Source organism: Poecilia latipinna, unplaced genomic scaffold (assembly GCF_001443285.1).
Source record: "Poecilia latipinna isolate Pla-1442-1.1 unplaced genomic scaffold, P_latipinna-1.0 Scaffold1255, whole genome shotgun sequence".
NCBI lineage: Eukaryota > Metazoa > Chordata > Actinopteri > Cyprinodontiformes > Poeciliidae > Poecilia > Poecilia latipinna.
This window is the reverse complement of record NW_015113871.1, coordinates 5,818-24,214: the sequence shown is the minus strand read 5'-3', so window position 1 is coordinate 24,214 and position 18,397 is coordinate 5,818. Positions and strand designations below refer to the sequence as shown.

Here is an 18,397-nt window from a genome sequence, read left to right as displayed (position 1 = left end):
GGTGTGATCCCCCCTCCTCTCCCCTCACCCTCCACCCTGAAACCTTTAACACACACACACACACACATACACACACACACACACACACACGCAACCACATGTGTGCCGCCACACGTCCGCCTTCATGCTTCCAGCTGGCTACCATGTGCTGTCAAACAGATGTTAATTAATATGATAACTAATAGTTGTCACTCAACACAGAAAGCTTCAAAAACAGCAGTTTAATTCAGCCTCTTAAAAAAAAAATCATGACATTTTATTTAGAGTTTTTTTTCTCTCTAAATGTTCAATTTATTATTTGTAAAGAAAACAAATTCATTTTTTCAAAGATAAACTTTAAATAATCCACAGCATCGTCACTACCACAAACTAATAAATAAAAGCGTTCTGAAAGCTATATTAAGACAAATAAATAAAAAAAAGGAATAAAGGGTTAAGGAAATGGAAAAAAGAAACTCAAGTAAATATGAGCTAAATTCATCTTTCCCATCTTGACTCAACAAGGATAATATTTCCCGCTACCATAAAACGTAAGAGGGAGCCACTAATACTTGTGTTCACATATATATATATATATATATATATATATATATATATATATATATAATTTTGATTTTTTTAACCCATGTATACTTTGTGTTCTTGCTTTTTTTTTCTATAGTACCTTTTAAGGCAACACTATCAATAACTCAGTTAGATTGCAATGTATTTATTTTTAATTTCCCTGGTTTGTAATCTGCTCCTGACTTCAAAAGAAAACATTACAATGTTATAAAACTTACAGTAAAAGAAAATCAGCCAAGTGAAATAAAATACAGAGTGATTAATCTCAGTCCCAGAGTAGCGATGCCGTAAAACTGAACTTTATTTCTAAAACTAAACGGTTCCGATAATCTAACCTCTGAATTACTTATTATTTTTGATATTTAAACATTTTCAGAAACAAAAATAAAAAGACATTTTGTTACCATGAATGTTCCACAATGTTTATATTGCCAAAACAAGATCATGTAATGTATGATTAAGGAGGTAAGTGAAATTTTATGAAACAGTAAAGAACATTTCATTGCTGTGTTTGTTTCTCAGTTTCTTGGTTTCTTCATGGAAACAGAATCGGATTAAAACTTAGTTTTGATCATGGATCTCTTAAATACAATTCTGACATAAGTTGTGGATCTTTAAACTTTGGTATTTAAATTTGATTTTTGAGATGTTTGAAATGAAAGGGAATCCAGATGACAAATAACATATACACAAATTAATTATTGATGATTAATTGCAATATATCTTTAATTAAAAATATTTGCCTTTGATTATTTTGTTAACCCATTTAAAGTCTTTAACACAAAACAATCAAGAGAAAAATTTAATTACATAGGTGTTTTTGATGAATTCACCATAGTCCCAAATACCTAAAAGTGAAAGAGATTCTATTTTCTTCAAATGCGAAATATAACTTAATATCCTAAAATGAGAAACATAAAAAGGTACCAAGCTTAATGAGAACACACAACCCTAAGAGATAAACCGACTGCTTACAGGAAAAAAATCAAAATTAAAAAGAGCTCATTTTCTTTAAAAATAGCAACAACAAAAAAACCCAAAAGGAAAGCCTGCATCCGCTCCGCTTCTTCTACTGTACACCCTCCAGTCTTGCAGGAAAGAAAAGGAGAAGAAAGGGCAAAGAGAGGAAGGAAGAACTTGAGTTGAAGGGAGAAGAAGAGGAAGAAAAGGAGAGAGAAGACAGACTGTGGCAGATGGGCAAAAGTACAAGTGCGGAAAAGGCAAGACGGGAAGAGGGGTCTTGAAAGGAGAAGGAAGGCAGACAGAGGGACGGATTGAGGAAGGGAGAAGGAGGCGTACCGCAGGAGATCCAGCTGACATTAACGGGTGAGTTTATGAGATGTGATGATTAGCTAAATCCTGCTAATCAATGACACATTCACGCGGGTTCCTGCTCTGTTGCTAAACACTAATTGGTCTATTCTGCAGCAAATGGGGAGATGCTGTTTCCCACTTCACCGGGAGCAATGTGAGCTGACACGGGGGCACACATGGGTGCACACACAGACGTGTGTCAAATCTCGCTTGTGTGCACATACTGTACATCTGTAGCGGATTCTGGGACATAAAAGGTCAAATTGAGGCTGATTCAATTTGAAAGTGGATGAGGACTGGAGGATCCTGCTCAACTACCCCACCTTCCATCCCCCTAAACCCCCCAACAATAAGGAGAGAATGGGATCCTGAAGCGGGCTGGTTGAGCCTGCAGAGTGGAAGGAGGTGGTGTGTGTGTGTGTGTGTGTGCAGTGGGAGTCCTAAATTCAATTTCACTTTGTTGAGTATTTAGATAATGTCCCCTAATGTAATGCTGGGCGGCGAGTGGATCCACAGTATAGCTCCCATTGTGATTAATCACAATGCAGCAGCAGCGCCATCAATGTTTGAACACGAGCACTGCATGACTGAGCCGCAGACCGAAATCGTTACACCTCAGGGACGGAGACGAGAGTTAAACCTGCACCCGCGTTGAGTACACACGCACCTGTACAGACAAATTTCATAAAGTGCACCTGCTAACCACGTGTACAAAAAAAAGTTCCTCAGAGGGAACACACACCTTTAATCAGTGCTGCATTAGAAATCTAAGCAGGATGGAAATGCAAATAAAAGAGAGAGGTGAGCCGTTTTTAAATTGCATTTCTTATTTTCACACAGTTACTGTGCTCTTTACATTAGCTGGATTGGAGATTTTGTTTGTTCCTAAGTTTTAGAAAGCACATAAAGGGTAAAAGAGTGAAACAGATCTGTGTGTGTTAAGCATATTCACTGATAAAACTGTTACAAACACATTAATGAAATTAATGTAGTAATTTTAACATGTTTTATTTAGACATTTCAGAGCAAAATGTATGTAACGTTTGCAGCTGAAAAACATCTAAATAATAAATCCAACTCTCGACTGATTATCAAAATGAGCTTACTCAGCTGTAACTGGAAAATTCTTATTGCCAGGTTATTTTTTTAGCTTGTCTTCCTATAAGAAACAAAAAAAAGGTTCATAATTAAGATCTAAAACTGAACCACTTACAAACCTTAAAAATATATATTTTTAAAGGGTTGTCAAGCGACAACTAGACTTACATGCACCGTTCATTGGAAACAATTGTAAAACAACCCGCTAATGATGCTGCGCTTGTTAAGACACAAAACAATACTGAACTAGTGAAGACATTTTGAAACTATTTTAACAATTTGAACATTTACCTGGAAACAATAGTACAGTTGGGTCAATCTTTTGCAAAGATTGTTTCATTATTAAGAAGCTCAGCTTGCAGCAAGTTCAACTTTAGCATCAACAAGGTTGCTAAAGTACTAAAGGCATGATGTTATCAAAATAGTAACACACAACTACAATCTGTTGGCAAAAGCTGTCTGGACAACCAGCAATGAAGCTCAGTTTGCTAGTAAATTTAGTTAGTTAATTACTTGGTTTGCATTACCGCTAATCGAGTTAAGGCATAAAATGTTATTGAAATAGTAAACAAACCACAAAAAGAAATAGAATGTATTCTAAATAACATTTTCCCAGAGAGCCGCATCAAACATGCTGTTTATTAATGTCAGCTTCCCCAGGGTTAAAATCCTCTCCTTACTAACAAGTTTGACTTTGCATTAGCAACGTTACTAAACTAGTTAAATCATAAAAAGTGACTAAAATAGGAAAACATTTTGAAATCTATTCTACAAAGGTGAAGAACAACTTTAGCATTTAGCATTAGCACATATAGTTAAAGATGGATACTCAAGTATATTTTTGGAGATATTTTCTCAATTAAAAGGCTCATGGCAATTCTTAGACTTCCCTAAATTGATCTAATTCACTTCCAATTAAACAAATTTAAACATATCAGAATAATAGCTAACCGAGTCAATATTTTTAGTTGAATTATTAAAAATGTTTTTGTAAGATTTGTTACTAAAATAAATAGCTCCGGGTGTAATCTAAGCTTTTGAACATATTGAATTAACCAACATAAATTCTTATAAAATTTTGATAATTTTATTGGCCAAAATTCAATATTCAAAATTTTTTTAAAAATTGTTACATGGCCTTGGGAAGCATTTGCAATTTAAATTATAACGATATTGTTGACAGATTCATAGAGAGAAGTTGAGTGCGGCAGATGGATTAAAAATAACAATATGGGTCATGTTTTCTTATTGGCAGAACATAATTAAATTATAAAGTGTTTCATATGAAAGAAAATACCACATTAAGAACACGAAAAATGAGAATTTAACAAATTATAATAAAGTTGTTTTGTTTTTTTTTAAAAGCCAGACAGAACAAAAACATTTACAGAGGAGAGAATCCTTAACCTTGGAGGATTATAGTAGTCCTAATATTTTCACTCTCTCAAAGCACTCACTCACACAGCACATCCAGAGCACAATAAGTGCGGTCAGCGTATTCCTCTCTGAGAGAGTGCCGGTGGTTAACAGTGCTTTGCGTTGAAGAGGAGGACAAGAGGAGGGCTCACTCCAACACATGACTGTTTCAACCTAAATATTAGAGCAGAGTGGGGACTCTCCCACTCTGCTCAGAGCGCACATCCCGTAGTGTGTCTGTGCAATGGAGTAAATGCAATTTTGAGCGGATGAGAGGCTGTTTGGCGGTAAATAGAGTTGCTATTATTCTTTTAACCTGTTAGATTGTCTGCCTCGCTGCAACACACACACGAATGGCTGGGATAAGACAGAAACCAGAGACACATGAGATAAGTACCGCATTTAGTGACAAGCAGAGGGACACGTTTACCTCAAAACTGAATGCTTAAATTTTATTCACAGTGACTGTCAGTAAAGGGGTTTCTGAGCAAATAGGCTTTTAAGGACCGTACGTCTTTAACATGAACACTTGCAATTCAATATAATTTTCCCCATTCAGAATAATAACTGTGCTGTGACACTAAATGAAAAAGCATAGCAAAAAAGGAATTCATGCAGACATATGTTTTCTAATGTGCTTCCTTTTATTTTGAAACCAAGTAGGACGGGCGAGCCCATATTTAAGATAAATTATACTACTGCTGCAATACGCGATATCCAAATGAGAAGAAGAAAAAAAAGACATACTGAACTAGTTGAATTTGTGGTGCACTTAATGTTGACAGCTGCTTGAGACGAAGCAGTAAAAGAAGCAACTCATAGAGCATTCTTTCATTTATTGACACCCCTGATAAAGATGTGTAAAAAAATTTTATTGGAGTATAGCACGATCTCCAACAGGAAATATATGTATATATTTTTTAATTTGCTGCTAATGAAAGATGGGTCTTCAACCATTTCTCAGCATCTCCAGGTCCTCTGGAGCGCTCGAGTATCTAGGGTTTAAGAACATTTTTCTGTTGAAAGGCCATCGTGACCCATTTTCAGCTTTTTGATACGCAGAACCTAAAAAATATTTATTTGTTTATTTATTTATTTATTTTGTCTTGTTTCTAGTACAAATATCTTCATGTACATGAATTAAAACAAAACTAACTGAAAAGTAACTCATCAGTAAGATAGGTTACTTTTCAGGAGCTTGTCTTGAGTAAATAATTCCTTAATATTGATGAAAAAGTTCTAGTCCCATTGGCAGATTATTTAACTTTTTCTTGTAAGTAAATTTATCTGCCAGTGGAACTAGAACATTTTCATCAATATTAAGAAATTATTTACTTAAAGCAAGCTTCTATATCTTGCTGACAAATTACTTACAAGTTATTTTTTGTCTTATTTCAAAGGTAATAAGATATTTGCACTAGAAACAAGACTTAAAAATACTTGGTAGGATTCTGTGTTTTTGCATTGACCATCAAGGGTCTCAGTGCCGAAGGGAAACAAGCCAAAAGTATCAGTTTCTCCACCACACCTACTAGTGGATTATAGATTATTTTACATATTCAAAGCTCCATTAAAGTTCCATCAGCATTTAGCAAATTATCAAGTTTTTGATAGGCAGGTCATATGGACAAGTTTAAAGTCAACTACCTATATTCCAGTTTGATTATTGAAGTCATCTTCAGTTTATTATTCAAATAGGTCAAAATGTTTTCTACCTAAGGAAATCCAGTCTGTCACAACGAGTTACTGACTTGCAGCAATCACTTCCACTGGTAGAAAGTGTAGCGTCAGCGGACAGTCGAGTGCACTGAGTTGCTAACTGTGCAGCAGTTTCCTCAAACTGAACATGCGTGTAGCAGAAGGAAAGAAAAACTCCCCTTCAACCGGACAAACATCCAGCAGAACCTGGGACCAACTGGATCTTTGAGAAGATGAACTCTTTGCTCCATTTCTCTTACAACATGCCTCATTTACTTTGCTGACTGTGGATAGTGGCAAAATAAATTTGAGTTCTCATATTGGTTTTTGGTCCTTACAAAAGAGCTGCTAAGGCAAAAAAGGTGTCTCTGTCATACTTGTACCTAATCCAAACAAGAATGTTTTGAAAGGTAATAAAAGCAGAAATAAAAATGTTTCAGTTGCATTTAGTTTGTAACATTTTAGTAGGTTTGCAAATAGCTGCGTATTTTATTTTCAAAATAGTTAATGATGTCCAGTTTTTTTGAAAAGCACACAAAAAATGTACAAGTTAAAGACAGGATGTTTCAAAATTCTTTACCATGTGTCTGTCCTACTCTAATAAAAGACATTCATTTTTAAGGCATTTTACACATCTGGTGATGGTAACGACGAAATAGAAGCTCTGTCCCGTCAAATCACAAACGATGCATTTTAAAAGTCCTGTAATTAAGTGTAGAATATCCCTCTGCAATTTACTCTTTGTCACTCTCACTTACATCTCGGCATGCAGACAAAATGCTAATAATGTTATCGCCTCAGATCACCAGCTCAGCAGATCCCATCGACGTCTCTTACAATAACGCAACATGCGCACGCACACACCTACACACACACACAGCTCTGTGGGCTCCGTCAATAGGACGTTAAGGGTTTTGGCACTAATGACCAGTGTAGAGATAAGGGAGGAGAGGTTAATGTGTTGCTGTGGGTGATCAAGATAAGGCCGATCCCTTCAAGCCCGCACACAATGAGACAGTGAGAGACAAAAGTGAGAGTGGACACACCACAAAACGGGAGTTGCAAGAGGGAACTGCGTTAGAAATATAAAGAAAAAAAAAAAGCTAAATATTTTCACGCGAGACTTATTTTCTTATAAAACTCAATGTATTTGGATCAATGGTGTGCAATTAAACATACACGCAGCAGAACAGAACACAAAACTCATGCACACACACACACGCACCAAAAAAAAAAAAAAAAAAAGCTGAATAGCCACTGTCAATCCCACGTCCCACTGAATGGATTATCGGTGCAGCTCAAAAGACAAACCAAATATACGACCCTGTCCTGCATACAAAAGGACTTTATTTGACTGCTTTCTTTGTGCAAGTCAGGATATATGTGCTCACACATGAATACGTCCACGTTATGCGCGTGTTTATCTCTGCTGATGTCTTTGCTCGGCGTATTGTTAGCGTCAGGGTGTGGGCAATTTGTTGTCATTGCTGTTTAAGGTCCTTTTTCAGTTTCAAAGGAAGTAAATGTACTTAAATATCTGCATGCATCTATGCCCACAATGCACACACATTCCCACCCTGTGAGTGAAAGTAGCATAAAATTGCTACACACACATGCACACACAGACGCACCCCTCCTCCATCCGTGTGGCCAGGCTGGGTCGGCTGACATTTGGACACTTGTCAATCATCTCTTTCAATAGCCAAGCGGCAGGAAAAATGGAGTCAGGGGGTCAGCAACTCAGTGTATCGCCATGGCAACAACTGCACTGAAGTTCATACGCCTGCTGGGCCTGAAGTCCTGAGTGTGCGCGCTGTTTGCATGTGTGTGTGAGAATGTCCATTTTGTTTCTGCACTTGAGTGTGAGTGTGTGTGTGTGTGTGCGCGCGCCAGCTTACGTGTCCAATTGTTCCCCATCAGCCGGAGGCAAATACTCCTCCCATTTTAGCTCTTCCACCTCTCACCTTGCTACCTCGCATGCAGCTTTAGCCTTTTCTACCCTCTTTCCTCTTGCTCGAGATTTTTTTTAACCTCTCTCCTCTAACCAGCAGGTCAAGGAACAAGGCCCCGCAGGAAGTACAGCATCCAAAAAAAGAGAGAGTACTTAACCTTTCACCACCTCCGCCTCTCCCTCTTTTTGGCCCCTCTGCCTCTTGCCGTTTCCCTCGTCCTCGCCAGTCTGTCCGTCTCTGTTTTCCTCTAAACCTAATTGTTCTCTCACCTCGCCATAGATGTGCATTTATTCTATTTGCCTGCGTTGCGTTTGGCCTTTGTTTACGAGCGTGCGCGCGAGAGAAGCATGCATTTGTTATCCCATCTTGAGTGTAAGCATTTCTGCGTGCAGCCAAGGCACAAGAAAACAGAGAAGACCGAGCCACAACAAACTATGTTGAGCCTGCGCCACCGGCGGTCTGTTTAGGGAATGAATGCAGAGGATAATTTGTGTTCTCAGTCTGCGGAAAATGGCTCAGAGGACAATCTGCGGACCTGTTTGTGGAACACTTATCGCAGAGAGGTTCAGCCGCACCATTCATCCCTCTGGAACCCCAGCAGACACACTATCTACTCAGACTTTAATGACACCGACAGAAACCACACAATAAAAAAAAAAAAAAAAACTAACAGGTACAACAACCTGTAGCTCTGGGGGAAAATATCTTGCATGAGAATTAACTTATATTGCACATTTGCAGTGCCTTGCAAGAGTATGTTTTCAAATTGTGTTGTATTACAGCTACCAGCGTTCATGTCAGGTTTATATGGACAAACAGAAGTAGCACATAAATACAAGGTGGAAGGAAAAGGATACATAGTTTTCCGACATTTTAACCAATAAAAATCAGAAACATTTAACCGCATTTACACCGACACCTTGAAATACAATCGAGATCTACAAACCGTCTCAAGAAGCGCCCACACTTACAACTGTATGTAGTTCATTATCATTGCACATCCAGCTGTTCTGTGAAGGTCTCAGAGATTTTGGTAGAGAAAAAAAACAGACAGATCAGTAAGAAAGAAGAGTTAGGTTCAGAAACAATATCCAAAACTTTAAACATTTCACTGCACTTCATTCAATCCATCAACCAAACACTAAAACGAATATGACAAAACGACAATCCAATGAAGACGTGACACTTCACCTAAACTAACAGCCTGTACAAGGAGACGATTTATCCAAAAAATAAACCAAAAGCCTCACAATAACTCTGGAGGAGTTGCAGAAATCACATGCTTTGACCAACATGCGAAAAGTTAGACGTTGTGAAAAAGCAGCTTTAATTCAACATCCCTGCAGTGAACCACGGTGGTGGCAGCATCATGCGGTTAGAATGGTTTTCTTTAGCAGAGTGAGAATTAGGTCACAGTTGAAGAACATTCAGGGTAGTTCTGGAGGAAAACCTGTTGGAGGCTGCAAAAGGATCCATAATCCTTGGATAGAGGTTCAACTTCCAATCTGTGTGGGAATCTGAACATGGAGCCAGAGCTAGCATGGCATGGCTCACAGCAACTTCAAATCATAAACTAGGCTTAAGTCAAGATATAGATCCAATCAAGCCTGTGCTTGTTTTTGCAAAGTAGTATGATTTCAGTCTCTAGATTTGCAAAGCTGGTAGAAACCTGCTCCTGAAGATCTGCTGCTCTAACAGCACAGAAGGATATTGCCACTAATTATTGACTCAGAGAGTTGGAAAACAAAAACAAATGCTCTGCATTTTTTCATCTTTTTTTTTATAATGACCTTTGAAAATCATGTATAATTTTTTTTTTCCCCAACACCACAATTCTGCACTGTGAAGTGTTGGTCTGACAAAAATGCATAGATGTTTTTGGTTCCAGGGTAAAAATGTGAAAATATTTGGGTTGCATGAGTACTTCTAAAGGCAGTTTATACAAGCGCGTAGAGGCATTATGAAGCAAAGTTATATTTTTTTTTTGCATTTCGAAAAGCAGTCGACAGAGCAACGGTGATGTAAGATAGTCTTCAGTTTGCATTCCCTGTCAGCATAACCAGTGATTTTACAAGTAAAATCTGCTGCTAATAGCTGTTTGATGTGGATTAACATGCTCCATTACCCCAATGTACCAACACTGCCAGAGTCATTAGAGACATGTACACACTGTTACACTGCATGCAGACCAGTGCTGCTCCATCCAAATCTGTCTAACAGTTTGTGTGTGCCTACACTCACACTCACACACACCCCTACTCAGTCCAACGCTCTCCCTCTTCCCAGTTTCCATCAATGGCGACTGGAATGGCGTAATTCTGGGGGATAATTCATGGATAATTTTGGGATAATCTCCAGCAAACCATTCGAAACACTGCCACCCAGTTTGCCCACAGCCTGATTACCAGGCACCGAATGCCAGCCACTTGTAGTGACCAGCGCCGCCAGCAACCACTCTGCTGCATGAAAATAAACAAAAACAAGGCAGAGAACACCCAGCGGGGAAACATCCAGCTCTGGTCGCGTAGAGAACCGCAAAGTAATTCAAGACTATGTCAAAAAGAAAGTTGACTCCATGTCCTAGGGTTTTAACATATACATGTTTTGATTCTCACCCGTTTTTAAAATGGTTTAAATCTAAACTCTGGAATATAAAACCACCGATTCCAACAGATGAGGGCAAAATGGAAAAATTTGTGGGGGGAAAACAAAAAAACAAAAAACAACTACACTCAAATATACAGACAATACATAAAAACGTAATTTTATGTATAAGCATTAGGCAATTTGATTACACTTTGTTACCTGCAAAAGCACCAATATGTGGAAAGTCCGTTTTCAATTCTCCAACACAAGCCAGCGCAAACCCGCACATACAGTTATGGGTATTTTCATTATGCATCATTGCCATCTTGTGGACAAGTTACCATGGGATCAACACAAAGTATAATCACCATTAAATACTCAGCTTTTCAATACTAATTAGTCATATTCATATCAGAAAGCCAGTTTATCATATTTAATGAAACATGGACATCTGCCTCATGATGTTAGACCAGTGAAATGTGGCTTTACACAGAGTCCAAATTTATCGCTTAAGACTCGCATAGAGCTCTGACGCTCTCGGTCTACAGGTGATGGAATTTGGTGAACATCTTAATAAATGCTGCCATCTAGTGGACAAAATGAAAAAACTCAGCCCGCCGTGTGGCAATACTTCGCCTAAGTTATGATCTTTAAAACAAGAACAGGAAGATTTTTTTATTTTTTTTTTATTGGAATCATTATTTAATTTTCTTGTTTTCATAGCTTGATTATTTTTCTATAATGTTTAAATGTAAATGATCCGTCTCAAAACAATTGACATTTGTTCAAAAGAGTAAAATATTTCTTGAAAGTTCACAGAACAGCATGAATAATAAACCCTGAATTACCTGAAATCACAAGTTGCTCAATATAAAAGTGGAAGACTGAATGTTGCATTAAAAGCTAACCTCAAGTTGGTGTGTTTAATGACAAGTGAACTTTTAAATTGCTTTCTTTGACAATACAAAATCTTCCTGTCATGTCTGCAATTTTCCATTTTAAAAAGTGATCTAATCAAAGATGGCTATTTACCGTTTGTGCATAAAAGTTATCTAAAATAAAAAGTTATAATCTTTGAATGAGTCATTAGCATTGCACACAAGAAAAACTAACAGCATGCAAACATGTGCTAAGATAGTTCAAGTGCACTTCAAAAGTGCTCTTTCAAATGTACTTACCGTTTCAAAAAAAAATGTCCCCGATGTACAGCAGGTTTTCATTTGAAGCCATGTTTTCAGGTAGCATCCAGAGCATTTTCTAGGCAATATAATAATACAGATATTAAGTGTCACGGCAGCGTAGATCCTCTACAGGAAGCAGGGGATCTCCTCAGTCAGCCTGCATTTCCACGCAGCACTCACGTCCAGCTCTGTTTTCTCGTGTCCTTGGAAGTGAGAAACTCTTCCCCCACTTTCAGAACGATTGAACTCCACAGAGAGGCACAGCCTTGACCTGCAGAATTATTCATGACAACAGTGAGGAGACCATATGCGCGGACCGGCGAAGCAAAGAAGAGACATGGCTCACCTTTTTTTTTTCTTTCCTCCCTCCTTCCTTCCAGATTTCAAACCTCAGCAGTAACACCAGCATCCTCTCGCCACCGTTCCCTCTGGCTCTATCCCTGCACTTGACCGCTCGTCTCTATCAGCTCCCCGCCGCTCTAGTTTTGATGATACTTTTACTCACTTGGCTTCCTCCGAAACCAGTCACCTGTAGCCATTTCCCAATCTCCCACCCACCCACCGCCTCTCGCCTCGTCCTTATCTTGTCCATCTCGCCCGTTCCTGTCATTTTCACCTCCCTCACTCCCACTCACTTCTCACTCCTGCCCACTTAAAGTCCTTTCACTTGCTCTATTAAATCCTTCGCCTCTACCCAACCATTACCAATTTTCCTTGACCCACTGTTTGCTATTAGCCCCTCGTCTTCCTCCTCCCCTCCACTCTCCATCGCTGTCTCTGCCTATCCTCCTTATATATCCTCAGCCTTCGCTTTGCCTTCTCCCCATCTCCAGCGGCATGAATATATTATTATCTACACAATGGAGCCCTGCTTATTGTTTATGAATTACCAGCCTTGCAGCCAAACAAAGCCTATTTTCATAAGAAACCTCCATTTCATTTCAGCTCCAATTAGATTGGGGGCTAAAGAATAGGAGTCCTCAGGCCTCAGCCCCTAAGGATGGCAGGTCCATTCAGCTTCATTCAATGGGGCCTTATTGCTTTCCCATACAAAAGAGCACGTGGATGGGCTTTCAGACTGAAACACCAACCAAAAATGACTGTGAGACAGTACTGTACAATAACAAATCTTTAAAGAAAGGACACAGAGTGCTTATCCTCCCATCCATCAATTCATCCCTCACTCTCCGCTTTCTTCCTCTCCTCCGTCGGTATATTGTAGGACCTGGACATTAATGACAGACAGTTGAAAGAGAAAAGGAGAGAAAGAAACAGAGGAAGAAAGAGGCAAAGCAGCTCAGTTTTTCACAATACATGTCAAGTCTAAATGATCACTGGCTGCTGAATAGTGGAGGGGAAGGCAGAAGAAATGAGTCGTGTGCTTGGATGTGTGTGCGCACAGCTGATTGATTCTCTGCTTTGAGAAGAGAGAGAAAAGACTGAAGGAAGGAGAGTGGAAGACCTAGATGCTTTTTCTTCCTCTTTCTTTTTTTTATGAGCTCTGCAACAGCCAGAGGAGGCCGGAGTCTTATTATGGAGCAGCCGCGTTGACAAGCTGTCACTCCATCCTGCTAACAAGAAACAGTCAAAGTGAGGAGATGGTGGGGCAGGTCAGAGATTTTGACAATACGTCTCTTGACGGGGAGAAAAACGCTCCTCGGTTTGTTTCTGTAAAGTTGGAGGAAATCTCTGACTGCATCTTATAGTGGATTGAGAAAAGAACCGTATGCACAGATTTTTTTTCACATTCTGTCACACCGATACTACAAACGGATATATTTTATGATTTAGACCAACACTAAGCATGACTGTCAAATGTAACAAAAAGGATTCAAAACCTTTCCTCTTTGTTTTACAAATAAAGTTCAGTGTTTTGCATTCGTATCTTTCCCAGAAGTCGCATAAATTGTATAGTAATAAAAGTTAAGCTCCATACATCTAAAAAGATCAGCGTTCAATCTAAATTTAGAAAGTTGGAGTCTGGCACAACTAAAAATCTAGAAGACACACTGACCTGCTTAAACTAGCATGTCAGTCAAAATGAGCATAGATCAGAGAAGACCTGGTCTTCTCTGACCAGGTCTTCCACAAACATCCACATCTGTAAATGGTACGACTATTTATTGTTGTACACAAATTGGGCTTTTATGGAGGATTTGCTACAAGTCAGCCATGAGTCCTGTTTGGAATCACAGCGAACTTATGGAAGAATGAACTTTTTAGCTTCCACGCAAAACACTGTGTGCACTGAAAATGTAACACTGAACACACCATCCCAAGTCTGTAACATGATGGTGGCAATATCATGCTGTGTGGATGCCTTCTGAGGCGGGACAGGAAAGCTTGACAGATGTGATAGATGAAGCTAAATCCTGGAAGAAACCCTTAGAGGTTAGAAAATGCTCAAAGCCAGGGCAGTGGTTCACCGTCAAACAGGTCAGAAGGCATGTGGAGCAAAATAGTAAATCTTTATAACAAATATTTGGTTTAAAAACCCTAATCTATTGACATCCAAGTTGAGCTGGGATTAAAAGCTACTGCTCCTACACACTGAAAGGAGTACGATTACGTGCTTTGAGCAACTGATCAGGATGCACTCTGAGCATCTTCCTCTGAGGATTTCTATCAAATTCGGAGAAGAAACCAGAGTGGGTTAAGATTTGATAGAGGATCTCCGGAACCTCTCCGACCTGGGAACTCATTGGGACAATCCAGAATGAGCAGGAGAGTTTCACTGGGGCACATCTGGCTTTCCCTTCTGAATCTGTTACCTCTGAAACAAGATCTTATTTTGTTTCAAGTATTCCTGTGCAGAAACAGAAGGATTCGTGTGAAAACACATCTTCTTGCCAAAATAAACAGGGTTTTGTAGATTCAAGTAAGCTTCCAAATATAAAGGAAATGATTCACAACTGAGCGCTGATCTGCAACAGGAGCACCAACACCTTCTAGGAGTCAAACCGCAAGGTCAGAGCGTGGCACTTTATCTTCCAAGATCTGCTTTCCTTCACCAATGTGAATTGTGGCTTTGTTCCTATGAGGGAATATTCAGCATGAAACAAAAGGGAGCCACTGTTTTCATTACCAGTGTGGGGGACAAGGTGAGAGTCACAGTGAGAAAGGTTGACATCTGTGCTTATTCATCCAGCCAGAGAATCGGATCATCTCTTTCACAAAGCTTGACACAATTACCTGAATGCACAATAGATTTAAAAAGCCTCTTGAGAAAAAAAGGAAAAAAAAAAGATGTTGTACACACACAAGATGCAGTCATTGAGATAGCCAGATCAGTCTATTTGCCTGCACTTTAATTTTATTAACAACAAAAAAACAATCCCTTAAGGTCATTTTTTGTTTTCTCTTTGAGTTAATCAAGCCACGTAGATCTGATTTACAAAGTTTATACTCAACATTGATCTAATCACAAAAAACAAAGTACACGGATTAGAAAGTATAGTTAAAGCACTCCAATTATAAAGCGTTGCCCAGGTTACAGTAATCCTGACTTACCAGTGTTGGTCATCAAGTCAGGGAACAAGAGCAAGATGATACCCAAGTGAAATGAAAATGTCAAATGTTTCCATGTGTGTACAACAACAGCGCTTTTACATGGCAACTATTAGATCTAAAACCAATTTACTATGACTATGCAAATATTTCATGAACTGCGCATCAAGAATTATGGACAATTGATGGAAAAAAAAAATCTACAAAGTTGTTTCTCTCAGCTACCATTTCAAAATACCAAAGATTTACAGACTTACCTTTTAATATCTCACTCTGAATCATTTGTGGCATCCCTGTAAACCTGCGCACAGCATTTCTACACATTTTATGTAAAAAAGTTTTCCAGACTCAACTTACCTGAGATCACGGTCCTTTAATGTATGACTATTTTAAAATATTTAACATTAATGTTCAGCATGCTCTAAAAACAAACATTTCTACGGTGAGTGGGATACACATAGGGAACAAAACAAGTGGAAGCGAGGCAGAATAGATGGAAATAATGGTTTGTTAAGAGTATTCTGCAGTGTTTCTTCAAAAAGATCAAATAAATCTACTCCTTTTCAAACACAAAAATAGTGGTAAACTAATTATTTTGTTATTGGTTATGTATGCACGTTTTTCCTCTGTCCTACTGATTTCCTGTTCTCTTTTTTTTTTAAATCCTGTTTGAAACAAATAAGTACATACTGAAATATTACTTAGTAAATACTCAACACACTTAGTAGTTTTCATGTCAGTAAAAAAGTTACATTTTGGTCTCATGACTAAAGGATTTTTCACCTGTTTGCTTTTTTTTATCGCCTTGAAAAACTTTTGAAAGGCACAATACGTACTTCAAGTCACAAGCTTCTATCAATATTATTTTGTTAGTGACTCACTAAAAATTCAGGGAACCTTTACTTCACCAGTCTGGACCATATTCAACAGTGATTGAAAGTCCTTCTTTCAATAAACATTTATTTCCAAAAGGAAAAGGCTCATGTTTTAGCATTATTTACATCACACAGTACAAACTTTATATCTGTACAATTCACTTAGAAAGTCGTACCGCAAAGTGGTCAAACAATAAAGACAAAAGGGAAGAAATAAAAGGGGGAAATCACTACAAGCTGAAATAAAAACAGACGTAGCCTGTGTCCGATAAAAGATCCCTGCAAAATTATTCAATAAAACTTTAAATAACATTAGAGAGGTTATGAAATAGTATTGTTCAAGTAGCAACTTGTCCAAAGCCTTCATGACCATGAACACCATTCGAGTACCATTTATGTACCACATGGTCATCCTGTTAAGACTGTAAGCAAGAGAAACAGAAAAAAAGGTCTAATTTTTCCAGTTGATCCTTCCTATAAAAATAATAAAAAAAGAAGCAACAGACATTCATGACGAATGCTGAAATGATTTCTTTTTCCAACACTGGCTTTTTGCCTAAAGGAATGTAATTAGGAGGAATTTGGTCAACATTCCTTTAATTTTCTGTACATATCACCAAAAGAAATGTCTTAAACACAAAGCCAACAGCTTTTAAATCCACTCTTGGTCTCATTCCCAGAAGAAGTTTTTACCTTTTTAAGCCAGTGTGTGCATTTTAGATTTTGCATCAAGTCCACAAAAGGTATGCTGGTAAATTTTTGTCAAAGCTACAGATGGATGCAACCAATAAAGCTCACAGGTTGGTCTCATCCCACGCTGGGTCATTAATGCTCTTCAGTACTCGCCGCACAACTTTCTCCAAGTCTCTACGTGCTCTCTGCTCCTCCTCCAGGGATCTCTTCATCTTCTTATTGTCCTGCGACGACAAATAATGAGTTATTCTAAAAGACATATGAGAAATGTTTAATTCCACTCATAAAATCATTCAAATAGCAAATAATGTTTTAAATAAGCATACTAAGCCAGAAATGTTGACACATTTTAAGACACGGTTTTGTATATTGAGTGATCAGTCATGAATCGTTTTTTTTCCAGGAACTTTACTTTTATTCAGGCATGAAAAGCTCCGAAACTCAACACATAGACCAGAGTTATGCTGACATATAACACACCTTAGCATCGAGCCAGCTTTAAATGGGATCTTTTGTCACTTTGTTACTTGCAGCCAAAAGGACAGACTACATAGGCGGTCTTTAACCCGTTAATCGTCATGAGCACACCAGTGTACTCATGGACCCATTGGATAACATGCAAGCGTTTTCAGGGGTGACACCTAAGGGATTTTAAGAACCAACAATGTCCCTCATATATACTGAAAACTTGTGCAAAATTTCATCAACTAATAATCAACTTAAATTCTCGGCATTGGCTGCCAATACATTTTGAATTTTAACATGGTTTTACTGTTTTCTAAAACAACCACTGGTCCTAATCCGATATACAATGACATTGAGATAAGTACTCTTATAAGCACCTTTGTGTTCACCTGATCTGTTCTATTCCATATTATTCTATTCATATATAATGACTAACTATTTGGCTACAGCTGCCCACCTGGAGCAATAGATAAGAATAGTTTAAAAATTCTCATTTATTTAGTTATATCTCCAGTTATTTCTAGAATTTGTGTTTGTATTTTTCGTGGCTTAAGTTTTAAGTTTTGTTCGGATTGTCCATCACGAACACCATGTTCAGGCATAAGGGTGTCCATATGTGCACTTGGCACCAGGACACCCTAGCCTGCAGTTTGATGATTGATTTTGTCATCGTTTCATCGGATCTGCGGCCGTATGTCTTGGACACTCGGGTGAAGAGAGGTGCGGAGCTGTCCACTGACCACTACCTGGTGGTGAGTTGGCTCCGGTGGTGGGGGAGGAAGCCGGTCAGACCTGGGAGGCCCAAACGTGTAGTGAGGGTCTGCTGGGAACGTCTGGCGGTGTTCCCTGTGAGACGGAGCTTCAACTCCCATCTCCGGCAGAACTTCGAACACGTTCCGGGGGAGGCAGGGGACATCGAGTCTGAGTGGACCATGTTCCGTGCCTCCATTGCCAAGGCGGCTTATCGGATCTGCGGCCGCAAGGTTGTTGGTGCCTGTCGCGGCGGCAACCCTCGAACCCGTTGGTGGACACCTTTGGTGAGGGATGC

General features: G+C 38.8%; 1 protein-coding gene across 2 annotated transcripts in view; it reads right to left on the bottom strand.

Moving 5' to 3' along the window:
* LOC106961031 (transcription factor Sox-1a) overlaps positions 1-13,272 on the bottom strand; it is a 121,795-nt gene extending 108,523 nt beyond the window's left edge. The window contains exons 1-4 of one of the 2 annotated variants that reach the window (XR_001427701.1): positions 12,156-13,272; positions 11,990-12,080; positions 11,807-11,885; positions 11,104-11,215 (exon numbers count right to left, since the gene is read on the bottom strand). The gene's annotated coding sequence lies outside the window, so the exon portion shown is untranslated. Of the gene's footprint in view, positions 1-11,103; positions 11,216-11,806; positions 11,886-11,989; positions 12,081-12,155 lie in introns of those variants that run through there. The other variant, XR_001427700.1, reaches the window with a different exon arrangement.
* Between the last annotated feature and the right edge of the window lie 5,125 nt (positions 13,273-18,397).